Here is a 10,175-nt window from a genome sequence, read left to right as displayed (position 1 = left end):
ATGTTTTATAACGTTCTAAAGTTGTGTACAATCCGGTTTAGGGTAGAAAGTCTAAAGGAAAAATGTTGTAAGTGCAAAGTTTAGATATATCTTGACAGACCTTTTGGAAGTGGAGAAGGGTTCGTTGAGAATACGGAAGTAAACAGATGTAAGATCTTTGAACATTAATCTAAAATTGCTTTTAATTTTATAGGCAAAAGGTTGCTTTTCTCGAAGCATTGTATATAACTTTCTTTAGTGTGCGTAAAACGGGTGTGAAGGAAACTTTCTTAGTCATTTCTTAAGAACGCGAAGAAAGCGAAAAGGGGCCTTCTTGAAGGAGTTTTGTTAAAAATAGTCGAAGTGGTTCGTTGTTATATCACAAGAGGGCGTATATAATATTTTTCATGTGTATTTTTTCATACTAACGTATATTATAACCAAACATAGGAACTAAATACATAATTATATTTCTCTCTGTGTAAAAAAAAAATATTAATCTTGAAATATACATATTTAATAATATGTCAATACTATCTATTAGGTTGTAGACAAAATAAAAATAATAAAAATAAGATTTCGTTATTTCAGTTCTTCATGCTGCGTTCGTGAAATTTGAACGATCTAATTAAATAGGCGTTGTTATATAAATTGCGGGAGGTTTTAACCACAACCAATAGTGTAATTTCATTTAGCGTCCACCAAACAAACCGATGACAAATCCTTCGAATAGCAACCCCATTATTATCTTAACGAATAGCGTATCGCGGTTAACCACAAAATTACCAGTCCGCCAATCGGACCTCATATTTTCTGCTATATATTTTTCTGTGGGGTGGAAAATCTTAGAAACCACAGAACTAACCGCAAAGGTCAGGTGATCGGCCAATCAGCGGTCGTAAATATAACCGCAAGCCACGCCCTCAAAACCACAAACCAACCACAACACGAGACGATCATTTCTACGTATCGATTTAAGTCGGTGACGTTCTTTTTTTGAAAAACGACTTGTGGTTGGCTTGTACCTTGCCGCTACTGTATACTTAGGTATTCTACGTAGCCGGGGATAGTTGTACGAGGTTAGCGATCGTTACGTATAAGCGTGGTTTCATAAAAATACAATTCAGGTCTAAACTGGTCATCGTCCTTCACAAAGATGAAATATTGATTCACCGCGTCGTTGAGAAGGTTACCCACACATATAGACCGCGTTCAGACGCACAGACACAGCCGCAACCGCATTATATTCATAATGAATACATCTATCCCACTCGTCGGTCGTCTTTGACTTTGTATAAATATATTTCGTCTCTTTCCAACAGCACTTGAGCGGACGATTCCCCCTCGAGGGAGAAGGATGGGTGAGAGTTAGGAGTTTGTCTTCGAGAGGTCGCCAATTTCTATTTCATTAAGTGGCGCGGCTGGAACCGCAGTGGATCGATGAAAGTGGCCACCTGCAAAAAGTTAAGCTACTGTTAGCCTAGACCTAAGCATAGCGTGGTTCAGCTACTTATAACAGCTCTGGAGAAATTTCATATTCGGTTTAAACACCTTGATAATAAACATTTTCCTTCCTATATGACATAGGAGTACTAAACCATATCTAACAAGACGTAAGGTTTCTTTAAATTGGTCCTTTACTTCGGTAAGAAGATATTAACTATTAAGATGTTAATATTAACTGTCCTAGATCTCAATACGATCCTTGCACCATAGGTTTGTTGGTCGCTAATATGCTAAGTTTAATACTTACTAGGCCTTCGATTCCAAGTGAAAAATTTAGCAACGTACAACTTGCGTTTTAAGGAGCCCAAATTATATAAAAAACAAAGGTTGTGACTGTTCCACCTTAAAAAGCTTCGACAACCTATAACATACAAACTTCACCCCTAGATGTACTGGATGTTATGAGTGTTATAATATCACTATAGTATTATTAATATCTTTTTTTATCAGTTTGTTTTTATAGGTGTGTAAAACAGTGAAGCTTATTTCTGTGTAATCATTTTAATGAAAATCAGACATGTGTAATAAGATTAGATACAATCTAATATTCCAATGTTAAAGTATCTTCTTACCGTCTATCTTTGGGACTCTTGATAGCAAGGCGCCCCATAATGAATCCTTAATGTGCACTCAAATCACAATAAGTCTGTAAATGCTATTGTATTGACTTTGGGTACTTAGTAATAATACCATATAAAGCAATTTTATATGTCTTAGATAAAGAAAAATCGAATTTATTACTTATATACTTTTTTTAAAAATTGAGCTACAAACTCCAATAATTTCCTACCTAATTCAACTGTAGTAAATTGATGGGTTGTTGGTGACCTATCTGATGGGTTTAATTATTTAAAAAATCCCTTAGAGATAAGTAATGAACGACTTATCATATTCACTTCTTCAAAGACTTCAATAATATTTAAATGTTAATATATTGTAGGTATACTATTAATTTATTATTATAATAATGATGAGACGTTTACTATTTCAGGTGCGTACTCAAATAGCATTCAACAAACTAAGATTAATGTTTTTTTTATTAACTGACTACAGTAAAAAACAAAAACACTGTAAGTTAAACAAAAATATATCTAGTTTTTATAGCAGAATCCGCCGAAAGCATTGCGATACACTGTGCGAAAAAAATACCACTCTACTCCAGTCCAAATATATTTTGTCCTTTATTGTTTTATATCATATGTTAAACACACATTACTTAGTAGAATATATACTATTTCTTTACATGTAGATACATTAAATGCAGCCGTCCCTCTTGAATAATGAATGTGCAGGTCACCTGGGACTACTTCAAACGTATGTAAATCGCATTCTCCTGACCGAATGTACGGATTGTCTTGTATTATGTTACAATACACATAAGTGGATAAAAGGAATAGCGAATGAGGTCTTTGTATAAATAGTTATATAGGTAAAGGAAAAGTGTAACTCATACATAAAAATAAAATATACAAAAAAAGAAAATGAATTACTTGGAAATAGTAGATCTTTTACTATATAAATATTTACAAGTTAAAATTACCCACCAGCATGCATGGTGTGTCACAAAAGTGGTTAAAGCCAGAGAGCCTTGTCAGGACCGCAACAGTGATCTCTACATACACTTGGAAAAATGCGTGAAAATATAAATAAAAATGATATATTTACATATTCATTAAATTTTATTAAATTTTTCTAGGTTAGGTGCAACTATAATTACCTTAACGGTTCTTACTATTATAACATTATGATAATTAATATGACATTTGCATGACTATTTTTATATGGCTGATTGTGCGGTTATTTTTTTAATCAACCAATCTGAATGTACCATTTACTTTGCAAATAAACGATTTCGTATTATTATTATTTAAATTGACAATGTATAAGCTTATATATTGTAAGACTGTGTGTGAGCCATAGTTCTTATAATTATCTTTATCAGTAAGGTAAACACGAATTTTCCAAGAGTTCTTAAAAAAATATTTTTCCATAAGATGATTCAAAACAATTTCACTATTCATAATAAACGAGTAGGTATATGTCAGTATCGTATTATAGAAGTTGGTGCCATTAACAATGTAATAATATACCGTTTAAATCTCATACACGGAGAATACATTATGACCTTTTTGTAGCAAAAACCTTAAAAATTTAACCGATAAAAACCATATTTCAATTCGTATCTCAAATCACAATCTTTAGAACAGTAAAATAATATGTCAAAATTCATATAGGAAATCTTTAAAAATCTTAACTAAACTACTACATACAAAGCTTTTAAAGAACTACATACTGTAAAACAATGAATTTCTAAACAACAAAAATTTCCTTGGTCATTAACGTATAATTAAAAATAAGCCTTTACGGTGTTAACAGAACGCCGTAAATTCCAAAAAGCCCAAACCAGCAAGTCCTTATATTAATTAGCGAGAAAATTTTGGGGGATATTATTTGCGTAATAAAGCCTTATTTAGTGCTCCTCAAATGAAATATGAGCAATTGAGGAGAGTGAGTGTTTAGCACGGGTATTTGTTATAGAAGGGATCTTTGATTATTGTTTCTCTTTAGAGGGCTACGTTTAAGGGATATTCATGGAAGTCGCGTTCATCTAGTTCAACTCTCGCCTATTAGGACGAAGCACAGCATACGATATTAATATCTTTATTTAAAACATTCAATAAAATTATATTTAAAAAACTTGTATTGAGCAAAAAATTATAATTGAATTAAATTTAATATACCCAAGACATAATCAAACACTTGTTACAGTTTATTTTTATACCAAATTTCTATAAAGATAAATTTTACACTACTGGCACTCACAGAATCTACCAATACACGTAACTAAACCGTTTTAAAAGGTGAAAATACATTTAAATAAATCTATAAACAAATTAAACAGAATACAAATTTGTATGAAATTAGACCTTAGTTAACAAGCTGATAAATGTTCAATCAAATCGAATTCTATTCAGACACAAAAAGTCGACACATTATTTAAATACAATGGTTGTTCGTTAGGTCGGCGGCAGGCCTCAGGAGTTCGATGCAAGATTTAATTAAATTGCTCCCCCCACCCCCCACAGCGACCCGCGTCGTCGGCAATTTCCTAGCCTGATTTATTATAGACGCCGCGAGGTAAAGGATTCTGGCCAGTTCTTTTCAGTTTCTTGAGTCTATGGTATATTGGTGGTACCTCAAAAAATATAAAAATCTTACAATATTGTCTTTGATTGACATAACCTTTACACATTTAAAGAAAAAACAGTTTTTAACGGATTAAAGTTATGTATTATATTATTGTTATGGAGGGGTTTGGCAAAAATATTTTTGCCAAAACCCTCCATCTTTTAGTCGATACCAACTCCGGGGAAATAAATACAGATAATGCAACTTTCTCTGCAGCTGTGATACTTTTTGACATTCAACACCTTTTGTCTTCAGTCACCGTGACCACGCACGCTGTAAAGCACGCGAAACGTCGGATAAATTTAAAATTATGTTAAATAATTGTAAATTTATAATAATACATAACTTTAATCCGTTAAAAACAGTTTTTTCTATAAAAATCTTAATAAAACCCGCTTAAAGAATGGTCGGTTCCAGAAATTTAGACAATTTTTAACAGCTTTCTGGTCTACTTACCAACTTGTTTAAAAAAATATAGTAAAGGGATTTAAGTTAGCGCTACCTTTTTTTAAATTAGAAAGTTTCTATACAACGCAATTTACATACAAATATACATTTAAATATTGCTATAAATTTTATTAATATTAACACATTATCATTCATTTATTTTTGTGTTATATTCATTGAGATCGCTTGGTAGCGATAGCGTTGCACCATTTAATTATTTTCTCAGTTGATTATTATATTTTTCAAATGCAATTAAGTGTAAATAAATATATACAAACCTCATTAAAATATACTACACAGGACGCAAGCTGAAAATTAATATAATGCGCCTTTTCAACATTTTGAGAGAATCATACAAAATGGTCACTGTTAAAGATATCTATAAAAAACGATTTAAGTTTAAACATCTTACCCCTTTAAGCATAGAGGAAAAAACCTGTGCTGCTAAAGTGGAAATCCTTGTCCGAGTTACTTTTTGTGAACTATATTAAGATGGGATAAGTTCGTCCCTCGTGGCCGGTCTGGGGCGACTATGATTTATGTTCGCTCCTGAAATACTCATAAATTATTCTTTTTGCAATTCGCCATGTGACTATTGAATACGACGATAGTATCCATATTATAATACATGTATGTATATCCTAAATATCGTATCTGCTAAACATAAAAATAACCAGTGGCGCTACAACCTTTTAGGCCTGGGTAGATTGCTGTGTCTGTTTCGTGATCATTTGTTTTTTTTTATAATAGGCAAGTAGGTGAAATTAGAGTGAAATGCCGTCTGTTTGTTACTTTACGAATTACGATATTTACCTTCACCGTTCGAGCCAGGGTTAAATACGCACATAGCCATTTCCAATAGTGCACAGCTGGTATTCGAACCTATGACCTCAGAGAGTTTTACGCTGAAGTCAGTTGCCAAATCTGCTAAACATAGAGGTAGATGTGTATGATCTATTAGAAGGAAATAACAATGAAAGTTACGTAATATATTTACTATTATTCCTATGGTATACTGGTCCTACAGTCCTCTTCGTCTAAATTACTGTTACTTAGAACATAATATATATACTTATATCATATTATCTAACAGCAAACATACAAAATAAACGCATATATAATCTAATTATGTTAGATATTAATTATTGTTACTTACTATAGAAATAGACTTTAGTTCAGTTCATTATTTAGTTTAGTTCATTATTTTGGTACTTCAGATTATGTGTGTCATTCTATCATTACCTATTAGCAAACTATTTTCATTATTTCTTAATAAGACTCTTGGAAAAATCACTATAGAAGGACTAAAAAACAACGCCACTTGTCAGAAGTGTAAATGTTTCAGTAATTAAATTGATTTCATTTTCTGTAAAATATTCATTTCGCTTTTAACAAAGGTTACAAAAACAATTTGTAAGTATAAGCGCTTGCCGCATACTATGACTTACTTAACTATAACATAGCTAAAAATATGTATCTGCTAACATTTCGTAACATCTATATAATAAATCAAGCGCTCATCAGACTTTCCAATTTAAATGAACGCGAAGTACGAGTTGTTTACTAAGAAAATACATTGAAGACTTTTCTAATCCCGGCCCTTCAAAGCCGATTTTCACTCAAAAGACGTAAACTTCTCTTATTAGACAACAAACTCGGGGAAGCTACTTTCATATCCTACTAATTAATCAGTGAAGAATCGAACAACAAAGTATTAAATTACTTGATGCTATTATAGCATTAATTAATACGCTGCTCGAAGTATTTTGGCTAATTGCGCAGGTTTAGATTCTAATAAAGTATCCCTTTATTGAGTTTTTGTATAGTTGGCATATGTATAATAGAGATGGGCTCATACGTTTCTATACTTTTTTGTTTTGCTACATCACTAAAACTTAGCTTTAACTAACGACTGCTTGCTTTTAGCGTGCGATTTCCAACCCTTAGATGTGTTTGAATGGAAAACTTAATGAGAACTTTTTCATACGTTGAACGAGTATTTTATTAATAAACATAATTAATAATAATGAAGTCAATGTTGCTGTACTAAGTTGAAATACAATTTCTGGAATAAAAAAGCAATACTTTGTCCAGTGGACAAGCGATGTTTATCTGTTTATGAGTAACAATAAATAAATGTTGAATTATTGTCTCCAAGGAGCGGGGTCGTCTCGTCTAAGCGATAAATCTTTGAGTTGGACAAAGAAATGATAAATACAAGAGGGAGTTACATGATTTACTGTGTGGTCACTACACAGTTTGTCATAAGTTCATTAAGTAGAAAATTCTAATGGGATTACGTCCCATGAAGTTTTACCCTCATACATATATTTTCAAATTCAAATCTTGTGAGTTTCCAGCGCCGTTAAGCATTTCAAAATAGACGTTAACCATCGCTAAATCGAACTTGAATGAATGATAAAAACTACCTTTGCTTTGGTTTTTAAGTGTAAATAATCTATAAAGGTGCGTACAGACTATATAACATAACATGTTATACAACATTGCTATACAACATGTTTCAGATAATGTGGACACTGAATGTTATATAACATGTTATAATAACATGTTATTGATATGTATGCTAGGACGAACCCAGCATCTACGTTTTTTTGTTTTTCTTTTGTTATTTAAAATGGTTATATAACATTGTTATTCTAATGTGTACAGTATTGTTTTATGTTATAATGTTGAATAACAAGGTTACATAATGTGGACGTGTTATAAAACACAAGTTATATAATATGTTACATAGTCTGTACGCACCCTAAGATTTCTAATATTTTCCAATTGTCTGCGCATATATATTCAACTTAAAAATGAAGAAAGAAGGTAAAGTTTCTTGAGTTTTTTTAATATGTACATAAAGAGGTCGAATAGACTAAGAGTCTCACATATATTCACTATGAATGTTCTATTAGCCACCCGATTGCTATTAAAGGATTATGTCGGCACAAAGCGGCGGCATTTTGTTCCTTGCCCCTCGTCCATCCCTTCCCGCCTCCCCCAGACCCTTCCGTCTGACCCTCAAGACCTTTGTATTTGCATAGCTTGAAAGCTTAGGTTTTTACAGTACATTCTTAAAGGATAATGGAGGGATTTAGACAGCCTTAGCACTTTTTGCACTTCCGTTTTATCTACGTCTCTATCGGACAGTTTGATTTACATTCAAAATATATGTAGGTACCTACCTATATAGAAGTTCTTAATGAAATCTTTATCAAGGTATTACGAACATTTGGTCTTCAGCATGATTTAATGAAATCGCAAAGTATTTATTTCCCACAATATTGTGAATACTGTATATTTGATTGTTATGGTTACCAAAAAAATATGTTACGCCTTTTTTATTTAATACTATTTAATAATTATATGTCTTTCTAAATTTGTCCTTATTTTATGATTTTTACATTATTTCAAACTAGCGGACTCGACAGATGTGGTCTTATACACGTCTTAAATACAAAAAAACATCTAATTGTAAATCTAAACCATTTTCAAATCCACTTAATCACACACAAAAAATCATCAAAATCGGTCCAACCGTTTAGGAGGAGTTTATAAATCCATATAAATCCACGTAAAACGAATAGCCGATGTAGGAAGAAATACCTTTACTCGTATAACATATATATTGGTTATATAATGTAACGTCAAATTCCTAATGGCTGTCGGTAGCTGCATGTCTTAAATAGCCGGCCATCCATCACGTCACCGGCACGCTCGGAACTCGTCTCTATGTCAACAATTCATCGGTTCAATATATAATGTATATCTCGATCGCCTGTAAAGTTGCTATGAATATAGGCGTCATTTATTTACCAAAATTCCACGTTACGTTGGTGGTGTTTCTTATTCTATGCCACTACAATAGAAAAAAAACGTGTGTGTACTTATGTACACGCGTTAGAAGTTATACTTCTTTGGCGTAACAAGATAACTATCTTTTTAAAATGTTTATCTTTCGCCACATTCTACGTTTGTAGAAGAAACGACACTAACAATAGAAAAAATGTTAAATACATTGAAAGTTTTATTACAACGCATTATCTAGTTAAATAAAGTTTATTTAAATATCACAAATAAATATTCCTACATAATTAAAGAAATGGACACGTTTTATTTTAAAATGTTGACTATGCTAACATCAGGGTGTCGGTTTTTTGTGACGGTGAGCGCGCGCATCGTGAAATTTACTCTCATCATTGTTTCTTAGCGCGCCAAAAGAAGTATAACTTCAAAAAAGAGTAGAGTAAACCTAAGGATCTAGAGTCCAGAGCGCTAAATAGGATTCCCGTTTTTTTATACAGAACTGTAAAGACGTTTGGCCGCAATCTCTTCTGATGTTAGGCAGCCTTTTGGAGGTCACGCCTGCCCAGGATATGCCCTAAAAGCGGTCGCTTAAATGTACCCATGTTTCTCTTTAAGAAAGAGAGAGATTGTAGGAGGCAAGGAGTTTCACCCCTTCGCTGTTACAAGAACAAAAACGTATGTGATTGGACTTACGGAAGTCTATCTAAAACTAGGTTCTAAATCTGTCCATAAATAAGGCTTAACATGAGCAAAAATTTCTTACTATGAAGGCTTATTGATTGTTAAAGTCCTTTTAAAGTTAAAATTACGTTTAGAAACTAATCAGTGATAATAATTATTATGTTCAGTAATATTAACGAAATATAACTTGTACAAGGTCAGTAGGTGTAGTGGTTTAGTTGTAGCGTTTAGAAAAGAAGGAAAATTTGATACATATTTTAAATTTAGAACGTATAATTAGCAAGTGTATTGACAGGGTGTGTTGTATAAGGGTAAGTTCGACAGTCAATACACGCAGGGGAGCGTTGAATGTGACGCGAACACCGTGACATATTTGCCTAACACCTGTCTGCCGGAGATTGCCGATTGGGGTGCTCATGCCTGTATAATTTATGTACAGTGTCTATATTGCATAAAAAGCAGTAGTACAAAATGTAATCTTCATAAAGCAAATAGTTCTTATATCTCGCCCTAATAATGAAAAGACCTCGAATCAAAGTTTTAGTTGCCCATTTCTCATA

The sequence above is a fragment of the Pieris napi genome, chromosome 3 (genome assembly GCF_905475465.1).
Source record: "Pieris napi chromosome 3, ilPieNapi1.2, whole genome shotgun sequence".
Classification (NCBI taxonomy): Eukaryota; Metazoa; Arthropoda; class Insecta; order Lepidoptera; family Pieridae; genus Pieris; species Pieris napi.
Note: the sequence above shows the minus strand (reverse complement) of the source record.